The following is a 27,022-nucleotide window of genomic DNA, read 5'->3' as shown; positions in this document are numbered from 1 at the left end:
TGTAGACCTATTTAAACATTGCAGTTAAGTTCTGTTACTGATTTAAAAATGCAATCAAAAACATGACCCCAAATATACTATTCTGGTCAGGCCTGCCCTACTAACCAATTGCAGCGTCATGCTCTGCTGAGTAAACTGATCTCACGACAGTGAGGAATGCACAGGCCGGGTGGTGCCCGGCGCACAAAAGCGCGCCTTCTTGTGTTGTACGTCTCTTCTGGCAAATGCAAACTCAGATTTCCTGCACTGTGGTCGGCAGGAGAGACATTGGAAGGCGCAGTAGGGAAGGCTTGAGCAACGAACTGTTGGCTATGTTTTGTTGTTACTTTGTTGACATGAGCTCAAGTAATTTGAAGCAGAAGGAACGACCAGACCTAAAAAAAACTCTCTTACCTACAACGCCGAATAACCACTATAATTATAATATCTCAAAAGCAGCTGGCCTTGTAAACTTAATGAGCAAGCAAGCCGATGCATTTTGGGTTTTGTTGTAAAAGAATAAAAATACTATCCATCCTTTCCTTTTTTTCCGGCAACAAGCGATGTTACAAAGATATCACAGCACACAGTGAGATTGAGTGAAAGACGAGGCACTGAGGCTGGCGTGCAGCACTCCACAGCTCTTGTTATTGAAATGCAGACAGGGGGCGGAAGGAGAAAAGTATGAAGGAATTGCGATAGTGAGACCAACTCTTCTATCTATCTGCATTACATGGAAAAAGGATATATTTAGTACTCATGGCTGGTTAGCTCAGTTGGTTAGAGCGTGGTGCTAATAACGCCAAGGTCGCGGGTTCAATCCCCGTATGGGCCAGGTTGCATTTTTTCTCTCAACTAAACTCTTTTTTTCTCATTTAATCAAGCTCTTATAAATCCATACACTCTGTTGCTCCAGTATACGTTCACTTTCCATTAGTCCTTCTTTTGCCACTGCTGACCAAAGCTCAAGCCGGCAGTGCCAGTAGAACAACACAAGTGCAAGGGATTGTCTCTCCAAGATGGAGACACTGCCTCAGACTATGTCTCGTGAGAGGTGGAGGGAGACCAAGAGCTGATTATTAGATGCGTGGGGATAAGAGGAACATAACTCAGGTGAACAGATTCTGGATAGTGATGCTATAGCTAGGATCAGCAACGTTACAGGGGAAAGGATAGGAAAATAATTAGGTGACAGAAGTATAGAAGTGGCTACAATGGGGTGTGTCTCTTAAGAGGGCCGAAAGATACACTGAAGGCGAAGGTGAAGTAAAAGAAGAAAGAAAGATCAAAGGAAGTCGACAGTGATTGAGAGAAAACTCACAAAGGCAAATTGAGCAAAAGACAAAGCCTGGGGAGTTAGACTACTTCAATGTAAATTTACGCCGCAGATGAGCATGACAACTGACCCTTGTACAGTGGTGCTGAAACAATTTTCAGTGTGGGGGTGCTGCCATCAAAGGGCTTCTGAAAATCCAGGAATCATACAAAGAACTAGTCCTGCGGAATGAGCCACGCACATTCAGAAAGAGTGGTGATGCGTTGGTTACTTATTGGTAATCTTCATTAGCCTTAGTCCATTGCGTCCTTGTGACAGTCATTACAAAGTAAGGTGATGTCACCTTCCAACAGGAAGAAAGAACAGGAGGATCCTTAAATGCTAGCCCCATGCACCCAACCTGGGTGCCAAGCCCTTGCCAAAGGACTGATGGGAAGGTGGGCAGGATGTAATGTTTGTGACAAAGACAAGATGGACTAAGGGTAATGCAGAGTTCAAAACATTGGTACTCAAATGCAAAACCGAAAAATTATTAAGCCATAATGCTTGACAAATGTATGCTCTGAGGACCAAGTAGCCACCCTAGGAATTTCCTAGATTGTTACTCACTGGAATTCAACCCAGGAGGTGGCCATTCCTCTCGTAGACCATCCCTGAACTGGAAGATATTCTAAAAAGCCTTACAAAGCCAGAAAAATTGACAACTTAATCCACCTACTCAGAGTCATAAAAGTCACCTTCTTGTCTTTTCCAGGCTGTCCAAAAGTCACAAACAAGGAGTCGGTTTTCCTGAACTGCAGAGGCCTGGTGACATAAATGAAAAGAGCTCTTTAAACATCAAGTGTATTCAGCAAATGTTCCTCCGGAGAGGAAGGAGAGGGAATGAAAGAAGGAAGAATTATTTCCTAAGATCTATCAAAAATAGACTTAACCTTTGAAGCAAAGGTAAGGCTAGGCCTTAAAGTTACCCCATCTTCCAAAGTATCAAATGAAGAGAGGACAGCATTTTAAGGCTCCCAGCTCCCCAATTGTTCTCAGCAAGGTGATAGGAAATAGGAAAATAACTTTATAGGAAACAATCTTTATGTCTACAGTGTCCAGATCCTCAAAGAGATAAAATTGCAAAGCCTATAAAAGAGTAGGAAGATTCTGAGTTGTAGAAAAGGGATTTTTCAACTGGTCTTACAATTGACAAAAGATCAGAACAGTCTAGACACCAAAGATTGTAACATCGACGAAGGTTCAGAAAAGTCCCTAAAAACCTTTATCGCAAAGCAATGAGCTTTCAGAGTGGAAAGAGATTCAACTGAAACCCATTCAGAAGAAAATGCAAAATAGCAGACAAACTACAGGTAGGTGCCAAAAAATCATGAGCAGAACATCACGTCTCAAAAGACTTCCAGTTCTTTGAGTAAGACTTCGAAGTAGAAGGCCTGCTGGAGTGCTGAATTAACTCCACTAAGGAAGAGGAAAGACCCTTTGCTAGCAGTCCAGACTTCTCAACCTCCAAAGCGATAGAGTGAGTTGGAGCAAGAAGGTCAGGGACGACGTTCTGAGAGAGACACACTTGAGCAGTACTCAAGGAGGTAGAAGAGCCAGGGGTTCAGAAGAGGAAACCATGACATCTCTGGCCAATAAGGGCCCACAAGAATAAAGTTCCCTCCCCCCTGCTGAGACTTGAAGAGAACCATCTGGATCAATAAAAAGTGGGGGAATGTATAAAGGAGACTTCTCAGCCACTTTATCACCAATACGTCCACTACCTAGGCTCCTTGTTCCGGAAGCCTGGATCAGAATCGACAAAGATGAGCATTGTCCTTGTTTGAAAAGAGATCCAGAAAGGGTTTCACAATCTCTCGGCATATCTCTCAAAACAACGACCTGGATAACGTCAACTCCAGCAAATTTGGAAACCTCCAGCTGTCTGCCATCACATTGTCGGTGCCCTTGATGTGTACTGCCGACGTGTGCAACAGGTTGATCTCTGCCCAATAACCCAATTGTTCTGCTATTGCATTGAGGGATTTTGAATGCATGCTTCACTGTTGGTTAATGTAAAAGACAGCTACCTTATTCTCTGTCTTTACTAGCACATTTTTTTGAGACAGATGATGATGGGAAAACTTCAAAGCCCTGACGATTACCATCAACTCCATCTATTTCCATGACCTCCGACTCTCTAGGAAAGACCACTTGAATCGACAGGATCTGTCCAACACAGTAGCTCTCCAGCCAGGTTTGCTGGCATCTGTTGCGAGGATTCAGGAGCATCCAGGTATATTAGTGTCCACTTAGACCAGTGGTCTTCAAACTCTTTAATGCCGCATCCACCCAATGGGAAAAAAAACATTGGTGCCTCCCCTCTGAATTGTCCACAATTCTTCTATTAAATTGACACTGTTTAAATATGTCTAGACCTATTTAAACATTGCAGTTAAGTTCTGTTACTGTTTTAAAAATGCAATCAAATACATGACCCCAAATATACTATTCTGGTCAGGCCTGCCCTACTAACCAATTGCAGCGTCATGCTCTGCTGAGTAAAGTGATCTCACGACAGTGAGGAATGCACAGGCCGGGTGGTGCCCGGCGCACAAAAGCGCGCCTTCTTGTGTTGTACGTCTCTTCGCGCAAATGCAAAATCAGATTTCCTGCACTGTGGTCGGCAGGAGAGACATGGGAAGGCGCAGTAGGGAAGGCTTGAGCAACGAACCGTTGGCTATGTTTTGTTGTTACTTTGTTGACATGAGCTCAAGTAATTTGAAGCAGAAGGAACGACCAGACCTAAAAAAAACTCTCTTACCTCCAACGCCGAATAACCAATATAATTATAATATCTCAAAAGCAGCTGGCCTTGTAAATTTAATGAGCAAGCTAGCCGATGCATTTTGGGTTTTGTTGTAAAAGAATAAAAATACTATCCATCCTTTCCTTTTTTTCCGGCAACAAGCGATGTTACAAAGATATCACAGCACACAGTGAGATTGAGTGAAAGACGAGGCACTGAGGCTGGCGTGCAGCACTCCACAGCTCTTGTTATTGAAATGCAGACAGGGGGCGGAAGGAGAAAAGTAGGAAGGAATTGCGATAGTGAGACCACCTCTTCTATCTATCTGCATTACATGGAAAAAGGATATATTTAGTACTCATGGCCGGTTAGCTCAGTTGGTTAGAGTGTGGTGCTAATAACGCCAAGGTCGCGGGTTCAATCCCCGTATGGGCCAGGTTGCATTTTTTCTCTCAACTAAACTCTTTTTTTCTCATTTAATCAAGCTCTTATAAATCCATACACTCTGTTGCTCCAGTATACGTTCACTTTCCATTAGTCCTTCTTTTGCCACTGCTGACCAAAGCTCAAGCCGGCAGTGCCTGTAGAACAACACAAGTGCAAGGGATTGTCTCTCCAAGATGGAGACACTGCCTCAGACTATGTCTCGTGAGAGGTGGAGGGAGACCAAGAGCTGATTATTAGATGCGTGGGGATAAGAGGAACCTAACTCAGGTGAACAGATTCTGGATAGTGATGCTATAGCTAGGATCAGCAACGTTACAGGGGAAAGGATAGGAAAATAATTAGGTGACAGAAGTATAGAAGTGGCTACAAGGGGGTGTGTCTCTTAAGAGGGCCGAAAGATACACCGAAGGCGAAGGTGAAGTAAAAGAAGAAAGAAAGATCAAAGGAAGTCGACAGTGATTGAGAGAAAACTCACAAAGGCAAATTGAGCAAAAGACAAAGCCTGGGGAGTTAGACTACTTCAATGCAAATTTACGCCGCAGATGAGCATGACAACTGACCCTTGTACAGTGGTGCTGAAACAATTTTCAGTGTGGGGGTGCTGCCATCAAAGGGCTTCTGAAAATCCAGGAATCATACAAAGAACAAGTCCTGCGGAATGAGCCACGCACATTCAGAAAGAATGGTGATGCGTTGGTTACTTATTGGTAATCTTCATTAGCCTTAGTCCATTGCGTCCTTGTGACAGTCATTACAAAGTAAGGTGATGTCACCTTCCAACAGGAAGAAAGAACAGGAGGATCCTTAAATGCTAGCCCCATGCACCCAACCTGGGTGCCAAGCCCTTGCCAAAGGACTGATAGGAAGGTGGGCAGGATGTAATGTTTGTGACAAAGACAAGATGGACTAAGGGTAATGCAGAGTTCAAAACATTGGTACTCAAATGCAAAACAGAAAAATTATTAAGCCATAATGCTTGACAAATGTATGCTCTGAGGACCAAGTAGCCACCCTAGGAATTTCCTAGATTGTTACTCACTGGAATTCAACCCAGGAGGTGGCCATTCCTCTCGTAGACCATCCCTGAACTGGAAGATATTCTAAAAAGCCTTGCAAAGCCAGAAAAATTGACAACTTAATCCACCTACTTAGAGTCATAAAAGTCACCTTCTTGTCTTTTCCAGGCTGTCCAAAAGTCACAAACAAGGAGTCGGTTTTACTGAACTGCAGAGGCCTGGTGACATAAATGAAAAGAGCTCTTTAAACATCAAGTGTATTCAGCAAATGTTCCTCCGGAGAGGAAGGAGAGGGAATGAAAGAAGGAAGAATTATTTCCTAAGATCTATCAAAAATAGACTTAACCTTTGCAGCAAAGGTAAGGCTAGGCCTTAAAGTTACCCCATCTTCCAAAGTATCAACTGAAGAGAGGACAGCATTTTAAGGCTCCCAGCTCCCCAATTGTTCTCAGGAAGGTGATAGGAAATAGGAAAATAACTTTATAGGAAACAATCTTTATGTATACAGTGTCCAGATCCTCAAAGAGATAAAATTGCAAAGCCTATAAAAGAGTAGGAAGATTCTGAGTTGGAGAAAAGGGATTTTTCAACTGGTCTTACAATTGACAAAAGATCAGAACAGTCTAGACACCAAAGATTGTAACATCGACGAAGGTACAGAAAAGTCCCTAAAAACCTTTATCGCAAAGCAATGAGCTTTCAGAGTGGAAAGAGATTCGACTGAAACCCATTCAGAAGAAAATGCAAAATAGCAGACAAACTACAGGTAGGTGCCAAAAAATCATGAGCAGAACATCACGTCTCAAAAGACTTCCAGTTCTTTGAGTAAGACTTCTAAGTAGAAGGCCTGCTGGAGTGCTGAATTAATTCCACTAAGGAAGAGGAAAGACCCTTTGCTAGCAGTCCAGACTTCTCAACCTCCAAAGCGATAGAGTGAGTTGGAGCAAGAAGGTCAGGGACGACGTTCTGAGAGAGACACACGTGAGCAGTACTCAAGGAGGTAGAAGAGCCAGGGGTTCAGAAGAGGAAACCATGACATCTCTGGCCAATAAGGGCCCACAAGAATAAAGTTCCCTCCCCCTGCTGAGACTTGAAGAGATCCATCTGGATCAATAAAAAGTGGGGGAATGTATAAAGGAGACTTCTCAGCCACTTTATCACCAATACGTCCACTACCTAGGCTCCTTGTTCCGGAAGCCTGGATCAGAATCGACAAAGATGAGCATTGTCCTTGGTTGAAAAGAGATCCAGAAAGAGTTTCACAAACTCTCGGCATATCTCTCAAAACAACGACCTAGATAACGTCAACTCCAGCAAAATTGGAAAACCTCCAGCTGTCTGCCATCACATTGTCGGTGCCCTTGATGTGTACTGCCGACGTGTGCAACAGGTTGATCTCTGCCCAATAACCCAATTGTTCTGCTATTGCATTGAGGGATTTTGAATGCATACTTCACTGTTGGTTAATGTAAAAGACAGCTACCTTATTCTCTGTCTTTACTAGCACATTTTTTTGAGACAGATGATGATGGGAAAACTTCAAAGCCCTGAAGATTACCATCAACTCCATCTATTTCCATGACCTCCGACTCTCTAGGAAAGACCACTTGAATCGACAGGATCAGTCCAACACAGTAGCTCTCCAGCCAGGTTTGCTGCCATCTGTTGCGAGGATTCAGGAGCATCCAGGTATATTAGTGTCCACTTAGACCAGTGGTCTTCAAACTCTTTAATGCCGCATCCACCCAATGGGGAAAAAAAGCATTGGTGCCTCCCCTCTGAATTGTCCACAATTCTTCTATTAAATTGACACTGTTTAAATATGTCTAGACCTATTTAAACATTGCAGTTAAGTTCTGTTACTGTTTTAAAAATGCAATCAAAAACATGACCCGAAATATACTATTCTGGTCAGGCCTGCCCTACTAACCAATTGCAGCGTCATGCTCTGCTGAGTAAACTGATCTCACGACAGTGAGGAATGCACAGGCCGGGTGGTGCCCGGCGCACAAAAGCGCGCCTTCTTGTGTTGTACGTCTCTTCGCGCAAATGCAAACTCAGATTACCTGCACTGTGGTCGGCAGGAGAGACATTGGAAGGCGCAGTAGGGAAGGCTTGAGCAACGAACCGTTGGCTATGTTTTGTTGTTACTTTGTTGACATGAGCTCAAGTAATTTGAAGCAGAAGGAACGACCAGACCTAAAAAAAACTCTCTTACCTCCAACGCCGAATAACCACTATAATTATAATATCTCAAAAGCAGCTGGCCTTGTAAACTTAATGAGCAAGCAAGCCGATGCATTTTGGGTTTTGTTGTAAAAGAATAAAAATACTATCCATCCTTTCCTTTTTTTCCGGCAAAAAGCGATGTTACAAAGATATCACAGCACACAGTGAGATTGAGTGAAAGACGAGGCACTGAGGCTGGCGTGCAGCACTCCACAGCTCTTGTTATTGAAATGCAGACAGGGGGCGGAAGGAGAAAAGTATGAAGGAATTGCGATAGTGAGACCAACTCTTCTATATATCTGCATTACATGGAAAAAGGATATATTTAGTACTCATGGCCGGTTAGCTCAGTTGGTTAGAGCGTGGTGCTAATAACGCCAAGGTCGCGGGTTTAATCCCCGTATGGGCCAGGTTGCATTTTTTCTCTCAACTAAACTCTTTTTTTCTCATTTAATCAAGCTCTTATAAATCCATACACTCTGTTGCTCCAGTATACGTTCACTTTCCATTAGTCCTTCTTTTGCCACTGCTGACCAAAGCTCAAGCCGGCAGTGCCAGTAGAACAACACAAGTGCAAGGGATTGTCTCTCCAAGATGGAGACACTGCCTCAGACTATGTCTCGTGAGAGGTGGAGGGAGACCAAGAGCTGATTATTAGATGCGTGGGGATAAGAGGAACATAACTCAGGTGAACAGATTCTGGATAGTGATGCTATAGCTAGGATCAGCAACGTTACAGGGGAAAGGATAGGAAAATAATTAGGTGACAGAAGTATAGAAGTGGCTACAAGGGGGTGTGTCTCTTAAGAGGGCCGAAAGATACACTGAAGGCGAAGGTGAAGTAAAAGAAGAAAGAAAGATCAAAGGAAGTCGACAGTGATTGAGAGAAAACTCACAAAGGCAAATTGAGCAAAAGACAAAGCCTGGGGAGTTAGACTACTTCAATGCAAATTTACGCCGCAGATGAGCATGACAACTGACCCTTGTACAGTGGTGCTGAAACAATTTTCAGTGTGGGGGTGCTGCCATCAAAGGGCTTCTGAAAATCCAGGAATCATACAAAGAACTAGTCCTGCGGAATGAGCCACGCACATTCAGAAAGAGTGGTGATGCGTTGGTTACTTATTGGTAATCTTCATTAGCCTTAGTCCATTGCGTCCTTGTGACAGTCATTACAAAGTAAGGTGATGTCACCTTCCAACAGGAAGAAAGAACAGGAGGATCCTTAAATGCTAGCCCCATGCACCCAACCTGGGTGCCAAGCCCTTGCCAAAGGACTGATGGGAAGGTGGGCAGGATGTAATGTTTGTGACAAAGACAAGATGGACTAAGGGTAATGCAGAGTTCAAAACATTGGTACTCAAATGCAAAACCGAAAAATTATTAAGCCATAATGCTTGACAAATGTATGCTCTGAGGACCAAGTAGGCACCCTAGGAATTTCCTAGATTGTTACTCACTGGAATTCAACCCAGGAGGTGGCCATTCCTCTCGTAGACCATCCCTGAACTGGAAGATATTCTAAAAAGCCTTGCAAAGCCAGAAAAATTGACAACTTAATCCACCTACTCAGAGTCATAAAAGTCACCTTCTTGTCTTTTCCAGGCTGTCCAAAAGTCACAAACAAGGAGTCGGTTTTCCTGAATTGCAGAGGCCTGGTGACATGAATGAAAAGAGCTCTTTAAACATCAAGTGTATTCAGCAAATGTTCCTCCGGAGAGGAAGGAGAGGGAATGAAAGAAGGAAGAATTATTTCCTAAGATCTATCAAAAATAGACTTAACCTTTGCAGCAAAGGTAAGGCTAGGCCTTAAAGTTACCCCATCTTCCAAAGTATCAAATGAAGAGAGGACAGCATTTTAAGGCTCCCAGCACCCCAATTGTTCTCAGCAAGGTGATAGGAAATAGGAAAATAACTTTATAGGAAACAATCTTTATGTCTACACTATCCAGATCCTCAAAGAGATAAAATTGCAAAGCCTATAAAAGAGTAGGAAGATTCTGAGTTGGAGAAAAGGGATTTTTCAACTGGTCTTACAATTGATAAAAGATCAGAACAGTCTAGACACCAAAGATTGTAACATCGACGAAGGTACAGAAAAGTCCCTAAAAACCTTTATCGCAAAGCAATGAGCTTTCAGAGTGGAAAGAGATTCAAGTGAAACCCATTCAGAAGAAAATGCAAAATAGCAGACAAACTACAGGTAGGTGCCAAAAGATCATGAGCAGAACATCACGTCTCAAAAGACTTCCAGTTCCTTGAGTAAGACTTCGAAGTAGAAGGCCTGCTGGAGTGCTGAATTAACTCCACTAAGGAAGAGGAAAGACCCTTTGCTAGCAGTCCAGACTTCTCAACCTCCAAAGCGATAGAGTGAGTTGGAGCAAGAAGGTCAGGGACGACGTTCTGAGAGAGACACACTTGAGCAGTACTCAAGGAGGTAGAAGAGCCAGGGGTTCAGAAGAGGAAACCATGACATCTTTGGCCAATAAGGGCCCACAAGAATAAAGTTCCCTCCCCCCTGCTGAGACTTGAAGAGAACCATCTGGATCAATAAAAAGTGGGGGAATGTATAAAGGAGACTTCTCAGCCACTTTATCACCAATACGTCCACTACCTAGGCTCCTTGTTCCGGAAGCCTGGATCAGAATCGACAAAGATGAGCATTGTCCTTGTTTGAAAAGAGATCCAGAAAGGGTTTCACAAACTCTCGGCATATCTCTCAAAACAACGACCTGGATAACGTCAACTCCAGCAAATTTGGAAACCTCCAGCTGTCTGCCATCACATTGTCGGTGCCCTTGATGTGTACTGCCGACGTGTGCAGCAGGTTGATCTCTGCCCAATAACCCAATTGTTCTGCTATTGCATTGAGGGATTTTGAATGCATGCTTCACTGTTGGTTAATGTAAAAGACAGCTACCTTATTCTCTGTCTTTACTAGCACATTTTTTTGAGACAGATGATGATGGGAAAACTTCAAAGCCCTGACGATTTCCATCAACTCCATCTATTTCCATGACCTCCGACTCTCTAGGAAAGAGCACTTGAATCGACAGGATCTGTCCAACACAGTAGCTCTCCAGCCAGGTTTGCTGGCATCTGTTGCGAGGATTCAGGAGCATCCAGGTATATTAGTGTCCACTTAGACCAGTGGTCTTCAAACTCTTTAATGCCGCATCCACCCAATGGGAAAAAAAACATTGGTGCCTCCCCTCTGAATTGTCCACAATTCTTCTATTAAATTGACACTGTTTAAATATGTCTAGACCTATTTAAACATTGCAGTTAAGTTCTGTTACTGTTTTAAAAATGCAATCAAATACATGACCCCAAATATACTATTCTGGTCAGGCCTGCCCTACTAACCAATTGCAGCATCATGCTCTGCTGAGTAAAGTGATCTCACGACAGTGAGGAATGCACAGGCCGGGTGGTGCCCGGCGCACAAAAGCGCGCCTTCTTGTGTTGTACGTCTCTTCGCGCAAATGCAAAATCAGATTTCCTGCACTGTGGTCGGCAGGAGAGACATGGGAAGGCGCAGTAGGGAAGGCTTGAGCAACGAACCGTTGGCTATGTTTTGTTGTTACTTTGTTGACATGAGCTCAAGTAATTTGAAGCAGAAGGAACGACCAGACCTAAAAAAAACTCTCTTACCTCCAACGCCTAATAACCACTATAATTATAATATCTCAAAAGCAGCTGGCCTTGTAAACTTAATGAGCAAGCAAGCCGATGCATTTTGGGTTTTGTTGTAAAAGAATAAAAATACTATCCATCCTTTCCTTTTTTTCCGGCAACAAGCGATGTTACAAAGATATCACAGCACACAGTGAGATTGAGTGAAAGACGAGGCACTGAGGCTGGCGTGCAGCACTCCACAGCTCTTGTTATTGAAATGCAGACAGGGGGCGGAAGGAGAAAAGTAGGAAGGAATTGCGATAGTGAGACCAACTCTTCTATCTATCTGCATTACATGGAAAAAGGATATATTTAGTACTCATGGCCGGTTAGCTCAGTTGGTTAGAGCATGGTGCTAATAACGCCAAGGTCGCGGGTTCAATCCCCGTATGGGCCAGGTTGCATTTTTTCTCTCAACTAAACTCTTTTTTTCTCATTTAATCAAGCTCTTATAAATCCATACACTCTGTTGCTCCAGTATACGTTCACTTTCCATTAGTCCTTCTTTTGCCACTGCTGACCAAAGCTCAAGCCGGCAGTGCCAGTAGAACAACACAAGTGCAAGGGATTGTCTCTCCAAGATGGAGACACTGCCTCAGACTATGTCTCGTGAGAGGTGGAGGGAGACCAAGAGCTGATTATTAGATGCGTGGGGATAAGAGGAACATAACTCAGGTGAACAGATTCTGGATAGTGATGCTATAGCTAGGATCAGCAACGTTACAGGGGAAAGGATAGGAAAATAATTAGGTGACAGAAGTATAGAAGTGGCTACAAGGGGGTGTGTCTCTTAAGAGGGCCGAAAGATACACTGAAGGCGAAGGTGAAGTAAAAGAAGAAAGAAAGATCAAAGGAAGTCGACAGTGATTGAGAGAAAACTCACAAAGGCAAATTGAGCAAAAGACAAAGCCTGGGGAGTTAGACTACTTCAATGCAAATTTACGCCGCAGATGAGCATGACAACTGACCCTTGTACAGTGGTGCTGAAACAATTTTCAGTGTGGGGGTGCTGCCATCAAAGGGCTTCTGAAAATCCAGGAATCATACAAAGAACAAGTCCTGCGGAATGAGCCACGCACATTCAGAAAGAATGGTGATGCGTTGGTTACTTATTGGTAATCTTCATTAGCCTTAGTCCATTGCGTCCTTGTGACAGTCATTACAAAGTAAGGTGATGTCACCTTCCAACAGGAAGAAAGAACAGGAGGATCCTTAAATGCTAGCCCCATGCTCCCAACCTGGGTGCCAAGCCCTTGCCAAAGGACTGATAGGAAGGTGGGCAGGATGTAATGTTTGTGACAAAGACAAGATGGACTAAGGGTAATGCAGAGTTCAAAACATTGGTACTCAAATGCAAAACAGAAAAATTATTAAGCCATAATGCTTGACAAATGTATGCTCTGAGGACCAAGTAGCCACCCTAGGAATTTCCTAGATTGTTACTCACTGGAATTCAACCCAGGAGGTGGCCATTCCTCTCGTAGACCATCCCTGAACTGGAAGATATTCTAAAAAGCCTTGCAAAGCCAGAAAAATTGACAACTTAATCCACCTACTTAGAGTCATAAAAGTCACCTTCTTGTCTTTTCCAGGCTGTCCAAAAGTCACAAACAAGGAGTCGGTTTTCCTGAACTGCAGAGGCCTGGTGACATAAATGAAAAGAGCTCTTTAAACATCAAGTGTATTCAGCAAATGTTCCTCCGGAGAGGAAGGAGAGGGAATGAAAGAAGGAAGAATTATTTCCTAAGATCTATCAAAAATAGACTTAACCTTTGCAGCAAAGGTAAGGCTAGGCCTTAAAGTTACCCCATCTTCCAAAGTATCAACTGAAGAGAGGACAGCATTTTAAGGCTCCCAGCTCCCCAATTGTTCTCAGGAAGGTGATAGGAAATAGGAAAATAACTTTATAGGAAACAATCTTTATGTATGCAGTGTCCAGATCCTCAAAGAGATAAAATTGCAAAGCCTATAAAAGAGTAGGAAGATTCTGAGTTGGAGAAAAGGGATTTTTCAACTGTTCTTACAATTGACAAAAGATCAGAACAGTCTAGACACCAAAGATTGTAACATCGACGAAGGTACAGAAAAGTCCCTAAAAACCTTTATCGCAAAGCAATGAGCTTTCAGAGTGGAAAGAGATTCGACTGAAACCCATTCAGAAGAAAATGCAAAATAGCAGACAAACTACAGGTAGGTGCCAAAAAATCATGAGCAGAACATCACGTCTCAAAAGACTTCCAGTTCTTTGAGTAAGACTTCTAAGTAGAAGGCCTGCTGGAGTGCTGAATTAATTCCACTAAGGAAGAGGAAAGACCCTTTGCTAGCAGTCCAGACTTCTCAACCTCCAAAGCGATAGAGTGAGTTGGAGCAAGAAGGTCAGGGACGACGTTCTGAGAGAGACACACGTGAGCAGTACTCAAGGAGGTAGAAGAGCCAGGGGTTCAGAAGAGGAAACCATGACATCTCTGGCCAATAAGGGCCCACAAGAATAAAGTTCCCTCCCCCTGCTGAGACTTGAAGAGATCCATCTGGATCAATAAAAAGTGGGGGAATGTATAAAGGAGACTTCTCAGCCACTTTATCACCAATACGTCCACTACCTAGGCTCCTTGTTCCGGAAGCCTGGATCAGAATCGACAAAGATGAGCATTGTCCTTGGTTGAAAAGAGATCCAGAAAGGGTTTCACAAACTCTCGGCATATCTCTCAAAACAACGACCTAGATAACGTCAACTCCAGCAAAATTGGAAAACCTCCAGCTGTCTGCCATCACATTGTCGGTGCCCTTGATGTGTACTGCCGACGTGTGCAACAGGTTGATCTCTGCCCAATAACCCAATTGTTCTGCTATTGCATTGAGGGATTTTGAATGCATACTTCACTGTTGGTTAATGTAAAAGACAGCTACCTTATTCTCTGTCTTTACTAGCACATTTTTTTGAGACAGATGATGATGGGAAAACTTCAAAGCCCTGAAGATTACCATCAACTCCATCTATTTCCATGACCTCCGACTCTCTAGGAAAGACCACTTGAATCAACAGGATCAGTCCAACACAGTAGCTCTCCAGCCAGGTTTGCTGCCATCTGTTGCGAGGATTCAGGAGCATCCAGGTATATTAGTGTCCACTTAGACCAGTGGTCTTCAAACTCTTTAATGCCGCATCCACCCAATGGGGAAAAAAAGCATTGGTGCCTCCCCTCTGAATTGTCCACAATTCTTCTATTAAATTGACACTGTTTAAATATGTCTAGACCTATTTAAACATTGCAGTTAAGTTCTGTTACTGTTTTAAAAATGCAATCAAAAACATGACCCGAAATATACTATTCTGGTCAGGCCTGCCCTACTAACCAATTGCAGCGTCATGCTCTGCTGAGTAAACTGATCTCACGACAGTGAGGAATGCACAGGCCGGGTGGTGCCCGGCGCACAAAAGCGCGCCTTCTTGTGTTGTACGTCTCTTCGCGCAAATGCAAACTCAGATTTCCTGCACTGTGGTCGGCAGGAGAGACATTGGAAGGCGCAGTAGGGAAGGCTTGAGCAACGAACCGTTGGCTATGTTTTGTTGTTACTTTGTTGACATGAGCTCAAGTAATTTGAAGCAGAAGGAACGACCAGACCTAAAAAAACTCTCTTACCTACAACGTCGAATAACCACTATAATTATAATATCTCAAAAGCAGCTGGCCTTGTAAACTTAATGAGCAAGCAAGCCGATGCATTTTGGGTTTTGTTGTAAAAGAATAAAAATACTATCCATCCTTTCCTTTTTTTCCGGCAACAAGCGATGTTACAAAGATATCACAGCACACAGTGAGATTGAGTGAAAGACGAGGCACTGAGGCTGGCGTGCAGCACTCCACAGCTCTTGTTATTGAAATGCAGACAGGGGGCGGAAGGAGAAAAGTAGGAAGGAATTGCGATAGTGAGACCAACTCTTCTATCTATCTGCATTACATGGAAAAAGGATATATTTAGTACTCATGGCCGGTTAGCTCAGTTGGTTAGAGCGTGGTGCTAATAACGCCAAGGTCGCGGGTTCAATCCCCGTATGGGCCAGGTTGCATTTTTTCTCTCAACTAAACTCTTTTTTTCTCATTTAATCAAGCTCTTATAAATCCATACACTCTGTTGCTCCAGTATACGTTCACTTTCCATTAGTCCTTCTTTTGCCACTGCTGACCAAAGCTCAAGCCGGCAGTGCCAGTAGAACAACACAAGTGCAAGGGATTGTCTCTCCAAGATGGAGACACTGCCTCAGACTATGTCTCGTGAGAGGTGGAGGGAGACCAAGAGCTGATTATTAGATGCGTGGGGATAAGAGGAACATAACTCAGGTGAACAGATTCTGGATAGTGATGCTATAGCTAGGATCAGCAACGTTACAGGGGAAAGGATAGGAAAATAATTAGGTGACAGAAGTATAGAAGTGGCTACAAGGGGGTGTGTCTCTTAAGAGGGCCGAAAGATACACTGAAGGCGAAGGTGAAGTAAAAGAAGAAAGAAAGATCAAAGGAAGTCGACAGTGATTGAGAGAAAACTCACAAAGGCAAATTGAGCAAAAGACAAAGCCTGGGGAGTTAGACTACTTCAATGCAAATTTATGCCGCAGATGAGCATGACAACTGACCCTTGTACAGTGGTGCTGAAACAATTTTCAGTGTGGGGGTGCTGCCATCAAAGGGCTTCTGAAAATCCAGAAATCATACAAAGAACTAGTCCTGCGGAATGAGCCACGCACATTCAGAAAGAGTGGTGATGCGTTGGTTACTTATTGGTAATCTTCATTAGCCTTAGTCCATTGCGTCCTTGTGACAGTCATTACAAAGTAAGGTGATGTCACCTTCCAACAGGAAGAAAGAACAGGAGGATCCTTAAATGCTAGCCCCATGCACCCAACCTGGGTGCCAAGCCCTTGCCAAAGGACTGATGGGAAGGTGGGCAGGATGTAATGTTTGTGACAAAGACAAGATGGACTAAGGGTAATGCAGAGTTCAAAACATTGGTACTCAAATGCAAAACCGAAAAATTATTAAGCCATAATGCTTGACAAATGTATGCTCTGAGGACCAAGTAGCCACCCTAGGAATTTCCTAGATTGTTACTCACTGGAATTCAACCCAGGAGGTGGCCATTCCTCTCGTAGACCATCCCTGAACTGGAAGATATTCTAAAAAGCCTTACAAAGCCAGAAAAATTGACAACTTAATCCACCTACTCAGAGTCATAAAAGTCACCTTCTTGTCTTTTCCAGGCTGTCCAAAAGTCACAAACAAGGAGTCGGTTTTCCTGAACTGCAGAGGCCTGGTGACATAAATGAAAAGAGCTCTTTAAACATCAAGTGTATTCAGCAAATGTTCCTCCGGAGAGGAAGGAGAGGGAATGAAAGAAGGAAGAATTATTTCCTAAGATCTATCAAAAATAGACTTAACCTTTGAAGCAAAGGTAAGGCTAGGCCTTAAAGTTACCCCATCTTCCAAAGTATCAAATGAAGAGAGGACAGCATTTTAAGGCTCCCAGCTCCCCAATTGTTCTCAGCAAGGTGATAGGAAATAGGAAAATAACTTTATAGGAAACAATCTTTATGTCTACAGTGTCCAGATCCTCAAAGAGATAAAATTGCAAAGCCTATAAAAGAGTAGGAAGATTCTGAGTTGTAGAAAAGGGATTTTTCAACTGGTCTTACAATTGACAAAAGATCAGAACAGTCTAGACACCAAAGATTGTAACATCGACGAAGGTTCAGAAAAGTCCCTAAAAACCTTTATCGCAAAGCAATGAGCTTTCAGAGTGGAAAGAGATTCAACTGAAACCCATTCAGAAGAAAATGCAAAATAGCAGACAAACTACAGGTAGGTGCCAAAAAATCATGAGCAGAACATCACGTCTCAAAAGACTTCCAGTTCTTTGAGTAAGACTTCGAAGTAGAAGGCCTGCTGGAGTGCTGAATTAACTCCACTAAGGAAGAGGAAAGACCCTTTGCTAGCAGTCCAGACTTCTCAACCTCCAAAGCGATAGAGTGAGTTGGAGCAAGAAGGTCAGGGACGACGTTCTGAGAGAGACACACGTGAGCAGTACTCAAGGAGGTAGAAGAGCCAGGGGTTCAGAAGAGGAAACCATGACATCTCTGGCCAATAAGGGCCCACAAGAATAAAGTTCCCTCCCCCCTGCTGAGACTTGAAGAGAACCATCTGGATCAATAAAAAGTGGGGGAATGTATAAAGGAGACTTCTCAGCCACTTTATCACTAATACGTCCACTACCTAGGCTCCTTGTTCCGGAAGCCTGGATCAGAATCGACAAAGATGAGCATTGTCCTTGTTTGAAAAGAGATCCAGAAAGGGTTTCACAATCTCTCGGCATATCTCTCAAAACAACGACCTGGATAACGTCAACTCCAGCAAATTTGGAAACCTCCAGCTGTCTGCCATCACATTGTCGGTGCCCTTGATGTGTACTGCCGACGTGTGCAACAGGTTGATCTCTGCCCAATAACCCAATTGTTCTGCTATTGCATTGAGGGATTTTGAATGCATGCTTCACTGTTGGTTAATGTAAAAGACAGCTACCTTATTCTCTGTCTTTACTAGCACATTTTTTTGAGACAGATGATGATGGGAAAACTTCAAAGCCCTGAAGATTACCATCAACTCCATCTATTTCCATGACCTCCGACTCTCTAGGAAAGACCACTTGAATCGACAGGATCAGTCCAACACAGTAGCTCTCCAGCCACGTTTGCTGGCATCTGTTGCGAGGATTCAGGAGCATCCAGGTATATTAGTGTCCACTTAGACCAGTGGTCTTCAAACTCTTTAATGCTGCATCCACCCAATGGGGAAAAAAAACATTGGTGCCTCCCCTCTGAATTGTCCACAATTCTTCTATTAAATTGACACTGTTTAAATATGTCTAGACCTATTTAAACATTGCAGTTAAGTTATGTTACTGTTTTAAAAATGCAATCAAATACATGACCCCAAATATACTATTCTGGTCAGGCCTGCCCTACTAACCAATTGCAGCGTCATGCTCTGCTGAGTAAACTGATCTCACGACAGTGAGGAATGCACAGGCCGGGTGGTGCCCGGCGCACAAAAGCGCGCCTTCTTGTGTTGTACGTCTCTTCGCGCAAATGCAAACTCAGATTTCCTGCACTGTGGTCGGCAGGAGAGACATGGGAAGGCGCAGTAGGGAAGGCTTGAGCAACGAACCGTTGGCTATGTTTTGTTGTTACTTTGTTGACATGAGCTCAAGTAATTTGAAGCAGAAGGAACGGCCAGACCTAAAAAAAACTCTCTTACCTCCAACGCCGAATAACCACTATAATTATAATATCTCAAAAGCAGCTGGCCTTGTAAACTTAATGAGCAAGCAAGCCGATGCATTTTGGGTTTTGTTGTAAAAGAATAAAAATACTATCCATCCTTTCCTTTTTTTCCGGCAACAAGCGATGTTACAAAGATATCACAGCACACATTGAGATTGAGTGAAAGAAGAGGCACTGAGGCTGGCGTGCAGCACTCCACAGCTCTTGTTATTGAAATGCAGACAGGGGGCGGAAGGAGAAAAGTAGGAAGGAATTGCGATAGTGAGACCAACTCTTCTATCTATCTGCATTACATGGAAAAAGGATATATTTAGTACTCATGGCCGGTTAGCTCAGTTGGTTAGAGCATGGTGCTAATAACGCCAAGGTCGCGGGTTCAATCCCCGTATGGGCCAGGTTGCATTTTTTCTCTCAACTAAACTCTTTTTTTCTCATTTAATCAAGCTCTTATAAATCCATACACTCTGTTGCTCCAGTATACGTTCACTTTCCATTAGTCCTTCTTTTGCCACTGCTGACCAAAGCTCAAGCCGGCAGCGCCAGTAGAACAACACAAGTGCAAGGGATTGTCTCTCCAAGATGGAGACACTGCCTCAGACTATGTCTCGTGAGAGGTGGAGGGAGGCCAAGAGCTGATTATTAGATGCGTGGGGATAAGAGGAACATAACTCAGGTGAACAGATTCTGGATAGTGATGCTATAGCTAGGAACAGCAACGTTACAGGGGAAAGGATAGGAAAATAATTAGGTGACAGAAGTATAGAAGTGGCTACAAGGGGGTGTGTCTCTTAAGAGGGCCGAAAGATACACTGAAGGCGAAGGTGAAGTAAAAGAAGAAAGAAAGATCAAAGGAAGTCGACAGTGATTGAGAGAAAACTCACAAAGGCAAATTGAGCAAAAGACAAGGCCTGGGGAGTTAGACTACTTCAATGCAAATTTACGCCGCAGATGAGCATGACAACTGACCCTTGTACAGTGGTGCTGAAACAATTTTCAGTGTGGGGGTGCTGCCATCAAAGGGCTTCTGAAAATCCAGGAATCATACAAAGAACAAGTCCTGCGGAATGAGCCACGCACATTCAGAAAGAATGGTGATGCGTTGGTTACTTATTGGTAATCTTCATTAGCCTTAGTCCATTGCGTCCTTGTGACAGTCATTACAAAGTAAGGTGATGTCACCTTCCAACAGGAAGAAAGAACAGGAGGATCCTTAAATGCAAGCCCCATGCACCCAACCTGGGTGCCAAGCCCTTGCCAAAGGACTGATAGGAAGGTGGGCAGGATGTAATGTTTGTGACAAAGACAAGATGGACTAAGGGTAATGCAGAGTTCAAAACATTGGTACTCAAATGCAAAACAGAAAAATTATTAAGCCATAATGCTTGACAAATGTATGCTCTGAGGACCAAGTAGCCACCCTAGGAATTTCCTAGATTGTTACTCACTGGAATTCAACCCAGGAGGTGGCCATTCCTCTCGTAGACCATCCCTGAACTGGAAGATATTCTAAAAAGCCTTGCAAAGCCAGAAAAATTGACAACTTAATCCACCTACTTAGAGTCATAAAAGTCACCTTCTTGTCTTTTCCAGGCTGTCCAAAAGTCACAAACAAGGAGTCGGTTTTCCTGAACTGCAGAGGCCTGGTGACATAAATGAAAAGAGCTCTTTAAACATCAAGTGTATTCAGCAAATGTTCCTCCGGAGAGGAAGGAGAGGGAATGAAAGAAGGAAGAATTATTTCCTAAGATCTATCAAAAATAGACTTAACCTTTGCAGCAAAGGTAAGGCTAGGCCTTAAAGTTACCCCATCTTCCAAAGTATCAACTGAAGAGAGGACAGCATTTTAAGGCTCCCAGCTCCCCAATTGTTCTCAGGAAGGTGATAGGAAATAGGAAAATAACTTTATAGGAAACAATCTTTATGTATGCAGTGTCCAGATCCTCAAAGAGATAAAATTGCAAAGCCTATAAAAGAGTAGGAAGATTCTGAGTTGGAGAAAAGGGATTTTTCAACTGGTCTTACAATTGACAAAAGATCAGAACAGTCTAGACACCAAAGATTGTAACATCGACGAAGGTACAGAAAAGTCCCTAAAAACCTTTATCGCAAAGCAATGAGCTTTCAGAGTGGAAAGAGATTCGACTGAAACCCATTCAGAAGAAAATGCAAAATAGCAGACAAACTACAGGTAGGTGCCAAAAAATCATGAGCAGAACATCACGTCTCAAAAGACTTCCAGTTCTTTGAGTAAGACTTCTAAGTAGAAGGCCTGCTGGAGTGCTGAATTAATTCCACTAAGGAAGAGGAAAGACCCTTTGCTAGCAGTCCAGACTTCTCAACCTCCAAAGCGATAGAGTGAGTTGGAGCAAGAAGGTCAGGGACGACGTTCTGAGAGAGACACACGTGAGCAGTACTCAAGGAGGTAGAAGAGCCAGGGGTTCAGAAGAGGAAACCATGACATCTCTGGCCAATAAGGGCCCACAAGAATAAAGTTCCCTCCCCCTGCTGAGACTTGAAGAGATCCATCTGGATCAATAAAAAGTGGGGGAATGTATAAAGGAGACTTCTCAGCCACTTTATCACCAATACGTCCACTACCTAGGCTCCTTGTTCCGGAAGCCTGGATCAGAATCGACAAAGATGAGCATTGTCCTTGGTTGAAAAGAGATCCAGAAAGGGTTTCACAAACTCTCGGCATATCTCTCAAAACAACGACCTAGATAACGTCAACTCCAGCAAAATTGGAAAACCTCCAGCTGTCTGCCATCACATTGTCGGTGCCCTTGATGTGTACTGCCGACGTGTGCAACAGGTTGATCTCTGCCCAATAACCCAATTGTTCTGCTATTGCATTGAGGGATTTTGAATGCATACTTCACTGTTGGTTAATGTAAAAGACAGCTACCTTATTCTCTGTCTTTACTAGCACATTTTTTTGAGACAGATGATGATGGGAAAACTTCAAAGCCCTGAAGATTACCATCAACTCCATCTATTTCCATGACCTCCGACTCTCTAGGAAAGACCACTTGAATCGACAGGATCAGTCCAACACAGTAGCTCTCCAGCCAGGTTTGCTGCCATCTGTTGCGAGGATTCAGGAGCATCCAGGTATATTAGTGTCCACTTAGACCAGTGGTCTTCAAACTCTTTAATGCCGCATCCACCCAATGGGGAAAAAAAGCATTGGTGCCTCCCCTCTGAATTGTCCACAATTCTTCTATTAAATTGACACTGTTTAAATATGTGTAGACCTATTTAAACATTGCAGTTAAGTTCTGTTACTGATTTAAAAATGCAATCAAAAACATGACCCCAAATATACTATTCTGGTCAGGCCTGCCCTACTAACCAATTGCAGCGTCATGCTCTGCTGAGTAAACTGATCTCACGACAGTGAGGAATGCACAGGCCGGGTGGTGCCCGGCGCACAAAAGCGCGCCTTCTTGTGTTGTACGTCTCTTCGCGCAAATGCAAACTCAGATTTCCTGCACTGTGGTCGGCAGGAGAGACATTGGAAGGCGCAGTAGGGAAGGCTTGAGCAACGAACCGTTGGCTATGTTTTGTTGTTACTTTGTTGACATGAGCTCAAGTAATTTGAAGCAGAAGGAACGACCAGACCTAAAAAAAACTCTCTTACCTCCAACGCCGAATAACCACTATAATTATAATATCTCAAAAGCAGCTGGCCTTGTAAACTTAATGAGCAAGCAAGCCGATGCATTTTGGGTTTTGTTGTAAAAGAATAAAAATACTATCCATCCTTTCCTTTTTTTCCGGCAACAAGCGATGTTACAAAGATATCACAGCACACAGTGAGATTGAGTGAAAGACGAGGCACTGAGGCTGGCGTGCAGCACTCCACAGCTCTTGTTATTGAAATGCAGACAGGGGGCGGAATGAGAAAAGTATGAAGGAATTGCGATAGTGAGACCAACTCTTCTATCTATCTGCATTACATGGAAAAAGGATACATTTAGTACTCATGGCCGGTTAGCTCAGTTGGTTAGAGCGTGGTGCTAATAACGCCAAGGTCGCGGGTTCAATCCCCGTATGGGCCAGGTTGCATTTTTTCTCTCAACTAAACTCTTTTTTTCTCATTTAATCAAGCTCTTATAAATCCATACACTCTGTTGCTCCAGTATACGTTCACTTTCCATTAGTCCTTCTTTTGCCACTGCTGACCAAAGCTCAAGCCGGCAGTGCCAGTAGAACAACACAAGTGCAAGGGATTGTCTCTCCAAGATGGAGACACTGCCTCAGACTATGTCTCGTGAGAGGTGGAGGGAGACCAAGAGCTGATTATTAGATGCGTGGGGATAAGAGGAACATAACTCAGGTGAACAGATTCTGGATAGTGATGCTATAGCTAGGATCAGCAACGTTACAGGGGAAAGGATAGGAAAATAATTAGGTGACAGAAGTATAGAAGTGGCTACAAGGGGGTGTGTCTCTTAAGAGGGCCGAAAGATACACTGAAGGCGAAGGTGAAGTAAAAGAAGAAAGAAAGATCAAAGGAAGTCGACAGTGATTGAGAGAAAACTCACAAAGGCAAATTGAGCAAAAGACAAAGCCTGGGGAGTTAGACTACTTCAATGCAAATTTACGCCGCAGATGAGCATGACAACTGACCCTTGTACAGTGGTGCTGAAACAATTTTCAGTGTGGGTGTGCTGCCATCAAAGGGCTTCTGAAAATCCAGGAATCATACAAAGAACAAGTCCTGCGGAATGAGCCACGCACATTCAGAAAGAATGGTGATGCGTTGGTTACTTATTGGTAATCTTCATTAGCCTTAGTCCATTGCGTCCTTGTGACAGTCATTACAAAGTAAGGTGATGTCACCTTCCAACAGGAAGAAAGAACAGGAGGATCCTTAAATGCTAGCCCCATGCACCCAACCTGGGTGCCAAGCCCTTGCCAAAGGACTGATGGGAAGGTGGGCAGGATGTAATGTTTGTGACAAAGACAAGATGGACTAAGGGTAATGCAGAGTTCAAAACATTGGTACTCAAATGCAAAACCGAAAAATTATTAAGCCATAATGCTTGACAAATGTATGCTCTGAGGACCAAGTAGCCACCCTAGGAATTTCCTAGATTGTTACTCACTGGAATTCAACCCAGGAGGTGGCCATTCCTCTCGTAGACCATCCCTGAACTGGAAGATATTCTAAAAAGCCTTGCAAAGCCAGAAAAATTGACAACTTAATCCACCTACTCAGAGTCATAAAAGTCACCTTCTTGTCTTTTCCAGGCTGTCCAAAAGTCACAAACAAGGAGTCGGTTTTCCTGAACTGCAGATGCCTGGTGACATGAATGAAAAGAGCTCTTTAAACATCAAGTGTATTCAGCAAATGTTCCTCCGGAGAGGAAGGAGAGGGAATGAAAGAAGGAAGAATTATTTCCTAAGATCTATCAAAAATAGACTTAACCTTTGAAGCAAAGGTAAGGCTAGGCCTTAAAGTTACCCCATCTTCCAAAGTATCAACTGAAGAGAGGACAGCATTTTAAGGCTCCCAGCTCCCCAATTGTTCTCAGGAAGGTGATAGGAAATAGGAAAATAACTTTATAGGAAACAATCTTTATGTCTACACTATCCAGATCCTCAAAGAGATAAAATTGCAAAGCCTATAAAAGAGTAGGAAGATTCTGAGTTGTAGAAAAGGGATTTTTCAACTGGTCTTACAATTGACAAAAGATCAGAACAGTCTAGACACCAAAGATTGTAACATCGACGAAGGTTCAGAAAAGTCCCTAAAAACCTTTATCGCAAAGCAATGAGCTTTCAGAGTGGAAAGAGATTCAAGTGAAACCCATTCAGAAGAAAATGCAAAATAGCAGACAAACTACAGGTAGGTGCCAAAAAATCATGAGCAGAACATCACGTCTCAAAAGACTTCCAGTTCTTTGAGTAAGACTTCGAAGTAGAAGGCCTGCTGGAGTGCTGAATTAACTCCACTAAGGAAGAGGAAAGACCCTTTGCTAGCAGTCCAGACTTCTCAACCTCCAAAGCGATAGAGTGAGTTGGAGCAAGAAGGTCAGGGACGACGTTCTGAGAGAGACACACTTGAGCAGTACTCAAGGAGGTAGAAGAGCCAGGGGTTCAGAAGAGGAAACCATGACATCTCTGGCCAATAAGGGCCCACAAGAATAAAGTTCCCTCCCCCCTGCTGAGACTTGAAGAGAACCATCTGGATCAATAAAAAGTGGGGGAATGTATAAAGGAGACTTCTCAGCCACTTTATCACCAATACGTCCACTACCTAGGCTCCTTGTTCCGGAAGCCTGGATCAGAATCGACAAAGATGAGCATTGTCCTTGTTTGAAAAGAGATCCAGAAAGGGTTTCACAATCTCTCGGCATATCTCTCAAAACAACGACCTGGATAACGTCAACTCCAGCAAATTTGGAAACCTCCAGATGTCTGCCATCACATTGTCGGTGCCCTTGATGTGTACTGCCGACGTGTGCAACAGGTTGATCTCTGCCCAATAACCCAATTGTTCTGCTATTGCATTGAGGGATTTTGAATGCATGCTTCACTGTTGGTTAATGTAAAAGACAGCTACCTTATTCTCTGTCTTTACTAGCACATTTTTTTGAGACAGATGATGATGGGAAAACTTCAAAGCCCTGAAGATTACCATCAACTCCATCTATTTCCATGACCTCCGACTCTCTAGGAAAGACCACTTGAATCGACAGGATCAGTCCAACACAGTAGCTCTCCAGCCAGGTTTGCTGGCATCTGTTGCGAGGATTCAGGAGCATCCAGGTATATTAGTGTCCACTTAGACCAGTGGTCTTCAAACTCTTTAATGCAGCATCCACCCAATGGGGAAAAAAAACATTGGTGCCTCCCCTCTGAATTGTCCACAATTCTTCTATTAAATTGACACTGTTTAAATATGTCTAGACCTATTTAAACATTGCAGTTAAGTTATGTTACTGTTTTAAAAATGCAATCAAATACATGACCCCAAATATACTATTCTGGTCAGGCCTGCCCTACTAACCAATTGCAGCGTCATGCTCTGCTGAGTAAACTGATCTCACGACAGTGAGGAATGCACAGGCCGGGTGGTGCCCGGCGCACAAAAGCGCGCCTTCTTGTGTTGTACGTCTCTTCGCGCAAATGCAAACTCAGATTTCCTGCACTGTGGTCGGCAGGAGAGACATGGGAAGGCGCAGTAGGGAAGGCTTGAGCAACGAACCGTTGGCTATGTTTTGTTGTTACTTTGTTGACATGAGCTCAAGTAATTTGAAGCAGAAGGAACGGCCAGACCTAAAAAAAAATCTCTTACCTCCAACGCCGAATAACCACTATAATTATAATATCTCAAAAGCAGCTGGCCTTGTAAACTTAATGAGCAAGCAAGCCGATGCATTTTGGGTTTTGTTGTAAAAGAATAAAAATACTATCCATCCTTTCCTTTTTTTCCGGCAACAAGCGATGTTACAAAGATATCACAGCACACATTGAGATTGAGTGAAAGAAGAGGCACTGAGGCTGGCGTGCAGCACTCCACAGCTCTTGTTATTGAAATGCAGACAGGGGGCGGAAGGAGAAAAGTAGGAAGGAATTGCGATAGTGAGACCAACTCTTCTATCTATCTGCATTACATGGAAAAAGGATATATTTAGTACTCATGGCCGGTTAGCTCAGTTGGTTAGAGCGTGGTGCTAATAACGCCAAGGTCGCGGGTTCAATCCCCGTATGGGCCAGGTTGCATTTTTTCTCTCAACTAAACTCTTTTTTTCTCATTTAATCAAGCTCTTATAAATCCATACACTCTGTTGCTCCAGTATACGTTCACTTTCCATTAGTCCTTCTTTTGCCACTGCTGACCAAAGCTCAAGCCGGCAGTGCCAGTAGAACAACACAAGTGCAAGGGATTGTCTCTCCAAGATGGAGACACTGCCTCAGACTATGTCTCGTGAGAGGTGGAGGGAGACCAAGAGCTGATTATTAGATGCGTGGGGATAAGAGGAACATAACTCAGGTGAACAGATTCTGGATAGTGATGCTATAGCTAGGATCAGCAACGTTACAGGGGAAACGATAGGAAAATAATTAGGTGACAGAAGTATAGAAGTGGCTACAAGGGGGTGTGTGTCTCTTAAGAGGGCCGAAAGATACACTGAAGGCGAAGGTGAAGTAAAAGAAGAAAGAAAGATCAAAGGAAGTCAACAGTGATTGAGAGAAAACTCACAAAGGCAAATTGAGCAAAAGACAAAGCCTGGGGAGTTAGACTACTTCAATGCAAATTTACG

General features: G+C 43.4%; 8 non-coding genes across 8 annotated transcripts; all 8 read left to right on the top strand.

Moving 5' to 3' along the window:
* The first annotated feature begins 740 nt into the window (after positions 1-740).
* On the top strand, positions 741-814 carry TRNAI-AAU (transfer RNA isoleucine (anticodon AAU)). Its single transcript has one exon. It is a non-coding gene; the product is annotated as a tRNA-Ile (tRNA).
* A 3,591-nt stretch (positions 815-4,405) lies between these two features.
* Positions 4,406-4,479, top strand: TRNAI-AAU (transfer RNA isoleucine (anticodon AAU)). Its single transcript has one exon. It is a non-coding gene; the product is annotated as a tRNA-Ile (tRNA).
* A 3,592-nt stretch (positions 4,480-8,071) lies between these two features.
* On the top strand, positions 8,072-8,145 carry TRNAI-AAU (transfer RNA isoleucine (anticodon AAU)). Its single transcript has one exon. It is a non-coding gene; the product is annotated as a tRNA-Ile (tRNA).
* A 3,591-nt stretch (positions 8,146-11,736) lies between these two features.
* On the top strand, positions 11,737-11,810 carry TRNAI-AAU (transfer RNA isoleucine (anticodon AAU)). The gene has a single exon. It is a non-coding gene; the product is annotated as a tRNA-Ile (tRNA).
* A 3,591-nt stretch (positions 11,811-15,401) lies between these two features.
* Positions 15,402-15,475, top strand: TRNAI-AAU (transfer RNA isoleucine (anticodon AAU)). The gene has a single exon. It is a non-coding gene; the product is annotated as a tRNA-Ile (tRNA).
* Positions 15,476-19,067: 3,592 nt separating this feature from the next.
* Positions 19,068-19,141, top strand: TRNAI-AAU (transfer RNA isoleucine (anticodon AAU)). The gene has a single exon. It is a non-coding gene; the product is annotated as a tRNA-Ile (tRNA).
* A 3,592-nt stretch (positions 19,142-22,733) lies between these two features.
* Positions 22,734-22,807, top strand: TRNAI-AAU (transfer RNA isoleucine (anticodon AAU)). Its single transcript has one exon. It is a non-coding gene; the product is annotated as a tRNA-Ile (tRNA).
* A 3,592-nt stretch (positions 22,808-26,399) lies between these two features.
* TRNAI-AAU (transfer RNA isoleucine (anticodon AAU)) lies at positions 26,400-26,473 on the top strand. Its single transcript has one exon. It is a non-coding gene; the product is annotated as a tRNA-Ile (tRNA).
* Positions 26,474-27,022: the final 549 nt, after the last annotated feature.

This window comes from Pleurodeles waltl, chromosome 12 (genome assembly GCF_031143425.1).
Source record: "Pleurodeles waltl isolate 20211129_DDA chromosome 12, aPleWal1.hap1.20221129, whole genome shotgun sequence".
Taxonomy (NCBI): domain Eukaryota; kingdom Metazoa; phylum Chordata; class Amphibia; order Caudata; family Salamandridae; genus Pleurodeles; species Pleurodeles waltl.
This window is presented reverse-complemented; position numbering and strand designations above follow the sequence as displayed.